At 36.5% G+C, this 4,259-nt stretch overlaps 1 pseudogene; it reads left to right on the top strand.

The window, feature by feature from the left end:
• Positions 1-808: 808 nt before the first annotated feature.
• On the top strand, positions 809-909 carry LOC133246954 (U6 spliceosomal RNA; annotated as a pseudogene).
• Positions 910-4,259: the final 3,350 nt, after the last annotated feature.

The raw sequence follows: 4,259 nt of genomic DNA, 5'->3' as shown, positions 1-4,259 counted from the left end.
TACAGACCAAACATTGTAAACAAAGATTGCAGGGGAGGAGGAATGTGAAAATTTGTTTAAAAAATATGTACTAAATTAGTAATAGAATATACACTGAAAAACTTCAGAGTTAACAGTCCTTTCCCCACCCTGCTGCTTGAGAGATCTTTCTAAAATGCAAATTTGATCTTGGAACTCTCTAGCTGAAAATGTTTTACCTGCAGCAGACAGCCGGCTCTTTAGCTTGTCACAAACGTCTCATCCCATGGCTGACCCTGTTTTCCTCCCAACTTCATCTCTTGCTATGTCTTCTTCTCACATTCTGTGCTCCAGCTACACAGAGGGAATCATAATTTCCATAGTGCTATGTGCATTCTGGCCTTCCAACACATGCACTATTATTCACTGTGCTTGAAACCTATTAACAACACCGACCTTGCTAACTCCTTGAGGACTGAACTCGGGTGTCTCAGGTGACTTTTACTCCCAGCCTGTGCTATCAGAAGGTGACTATTTTCTTGTCTATTGACCCTGATAAATATTAAATTCTTGAAAGTTGAAACTGCATTTTTTAAAAGCATGATGCCTAGCAATGGAGAACAATCCATAAGTAATTATTCAATCAATCAGTCAATTAAATGAGCTTTGTGGGTCCCTCCACTTCATCCTATAAATATAATTGTTCCTAACAATGAGCAATCTCTTTTCTTTAGCATACCATCTATAAATGATACACAAACAACTAATACAGAAATGAAAAAAAATTAGTTCAAGCAGTAATTTATATCCTATAAGCAGGGGGAAGTGTTAATAAAGTCCATTTGCATGCTTGCTTCAGCAGCACATATGCTAAAATCTGAATGATACAGAGATTAGCATGGTCCCTGTGAAAGGATTACCTACATGGGAAAAGAATCTGAAAAAGAACATATATATGTATGAAGTATGAAGTGTTAGTTGTTCAGTCGTGTCCAACTCTTTGCAGCTTCGTGGACTGTAGCCTGCCAGGCTTCTCTATCCATGAAATTCTCCAGGCAAGACTACTGGTGTGGGTAGCCATTCCCTTGTCCAGGGGATCTTCCTGACCCAGGGATCAAACCTGGGTCTCCTGCATTGCAAGCAGATTCTTTACCATCTGAGCCGGCAGAGAAGCCCCAGATATATGTAAATGTACAACTAAATCACTTTGTTGTACACCTGAAACTAATACAACATTGTAAATCAACTATACCTCAATATAAAATAAGTTTTTAAAAACCGCTTTGCATTTACCACATAAGTAGGAATCTTTTCTCAACTGCTAATCATACAAGAGCCAGGTTTTATATGAAGAGCAATTAAACATTTATAGGATCTACAGGAGACATGAACAGATCCTATTTAAAGACATCCAGAAGAAAAGACTACAGAAAAAATAAATTTGTGTTTCAGTGGGAAACTATACATTAGACTTTAGCCTTTCATAATCTTTGCACTATTTTACAACTTTTATAATTGATGCACATGCACATTCTGTCTGGTCTGGAAGAGTTTCAGTTGACTTCCCTCCATTCCTTTTTGTGCTGTGCTGTGCTAAGTTGCTTCAGTTAAGTTCAGATCAGTCGCTCAATCGTGTCCGACTCTTTGCAACCCCATGAATCACAGCACGCCAGGCCTCCCTGTCCATCACCAACTCCTGGTGTTCATTCAAACTCATGTCCATCGAGTCGGTGATGCCATCCAGCCATCTCATCCTCGGTCGTCCCCTTCTCCTCCTGCCCCCAATCCCTCCCAGCATCAAGGTCTTTTCCAATGAGTTGACTCTTTGCATGAGATGGCCAAAGTACTAGAGTTTCAGCTTTAGCATCATTCCTTCCAAAGAACACCCAGGGCTGATCTCCTTTAGAATGGACTGGTTGGATCTCCTTGCAGTCCAAGGGACTCTCAAGAGTCTTCTCCAACACCACAGTTCAAAAGCATCAATTCTTTGGCTAAGTTGCTTCAGTTGTGTCAAATTCTTTATGACCCCTAAGGTTGGTAACCCGCCATGCTGCTCTGTCCATGGGATTCTCTAGGCAAGAATACTGGAGTGGGTTGCCATGCCCTCCTCTCATTCCTTTTTACTTCATAGAAATTAGTGCCTTTTGACTTTTCCTTTAAGCCAGTTACACCAACTACCTGATTGCCTCACTGAATGACTAAAATAAAATCTTCAACACATGCTCACTTTAAAATCCTTATGAGAGTCATGATTTTATCTTTTCCAAAAAAATTATCTTTTAACAGTTTTGGAGGTTCCACTGAGATGCTCAGTGGATTCAGGCATCAGAGCCAGGAAAACTTCATAAGGAGAGAAGTGCACTCCGTGGGCAACTTAGGCCCAGGTTAGTCTTCTCTTGGCTTCCAAAGGTAAACCCAAAATGGCAATAAAACTTTGCTTCCTCTGTGCTTTTCTAATTTTAAGTTGCCTCTCTACCAGTTTTACATTTTGTGTTTGGATTTTGCGGGGGTCAATACATTCTTTCCCAGTAGTTGTTAGAAATTTGACTTCATGACCTGATCATTGATGATCTCTGTAAATGAAGTAATAGTTAATAGAGAACCCAGCTGACCAAGAGAAAGCAGAGAATCTGGCATGTGAGTCTTCTCTGTTTGTCTGTTTTGATACCTAATCAATTAAGAATTTTGTGTCCATTCGTGAAATTTTTATTTCTGTGTTTACTCTTGACCCATGACTAAAATTTCAGAATAGATGCTATAAGCTTTCTCCCTTTCTCTTTGTATATCTGTATGTCACTATAATTTAGAAAGGCTTTTACCTCTTATGTGAGGAGCCTGATGGGCTATGGTCCATAGGGTTGCAAAGAGTCAGACACCACTGAAGTGATTTAGCATGCAAAATTCTCAGAAAATAGGGAAATTGAAGTTCTCTTACTTTCAGTGTGGCAGATTTAAAAAGTATTCAGCTCAGAAATGTTTTAAGAGTTCACTTTCAAATAATTTAGTTAATGAGACAAGTTTAATATTACTGGTTTTATTTTTTGAAAGTTATGTCATCTATGATTTGTCATTATTAAGTAAAATACATAAGTATAGATGTTTACTTTACTTGAATATGTACTACCTAATCTTAAATAGATTCACTAATTGAATAAACTTATATTACTTCTACTTAATGTTTAAGATTATGAAAAACATAAATTTGTGTTTACCCAGATTAAATTATTATTCCAATAAATTTATGTCAATAATAATTATGTTTTGTCATATGTCAGCTCAAAGATAATTTCTAAGAACTGTAGATAACTTAAAACCTTGAAACGACAGTAACTTGAGTTAATTAATGGACATTCATTAGATAATTACTATAGCAGTATCTTAAGACAGTAAGATAAAATACTGAAATACTAATTATTAATCATAATTTCAAGTTAATATCCATTTCCTTCTTATTTTTATGAATCTGTCTCTTGAGTCGGTAATGAATGTACTCATTTTTGCCCCTTGAGAAGCAAATATAAATGATGTGTGTGGTTCTAGAAAGCTGCATTAGGTATGTTCATGGCCTCTGCAAATGTAGTACAGAATGCTGGTGTGTGACAGACAATTATTCATTCCCCAATTTTTTTCTGTGAAATAGAAGTTAGCTGCTTTGGGTAAAAGTAATAACTGTTATATGGTTTACACTATACTTAGGAGTCATAGCTTCAGAGAAATGCAGCTATGTATATACTATCATTTGGAGAGAAAAAGAGTAATTCTTTCCCAAAGGAGCTGGACCTATGTGTTCTCCAACCCTCTCTGGGGTTCTCAAGCTTCTTGAGAACCCCAGATAATTAAAACTGTCTTTGAGATTTTCCAGAGGGCTCTTTTAAAGTCACAAAGATTTGTTCCTTCACCTTATAAAAAGAGACGTGCAAGAAAAAAAATTAGGTTTATTTGATATGCTATTGTTGATGAGTTATGTAAAAAGAGCCCTCAAATCAGAAAAGATGGTTAGCCTAATCTAGGTTAAATTTGTATGAGTGTAAGCTTCAGAAATTGAAATATAAATGTGGCATTTCTGGAGATTTGCTTATTCCCTCACTGTCAATGACATGTTTCCATTTATCAGAGTCCTGGTGTGACTCTGCTTACTATCAGACAACAACAATGTAGAGTTATCATATAACTTATATAAGTTATATATATCATTATATAACTCTACAACAATGTAGGGTTATAATTTTAGCTAGTATTTTTTATATACCAGTTTTATTGAGATATAATTCACATTCTGGACAATTCAACCATTTAAAGTG

This window comes from Bos javanicus, chromosome 4, assembly GCF_032452875.1.
Source record: "Bos javanicus breed banteng chromosome 4, ARS-OSU_banteng_1.0, whole genome shotgun sequence".
NCBI classification, from domain to species: domain Eukaryota; kingdom Metazoa; phylum Chordata; class Mammalia; order Artiodactyla; family Bovidae; genus Bos; species Bos javanicus.
Note: the sequence above shows the minus strand (reverse complement) of the source record. Positions and strands in the feature narration are given on the sequence as shown.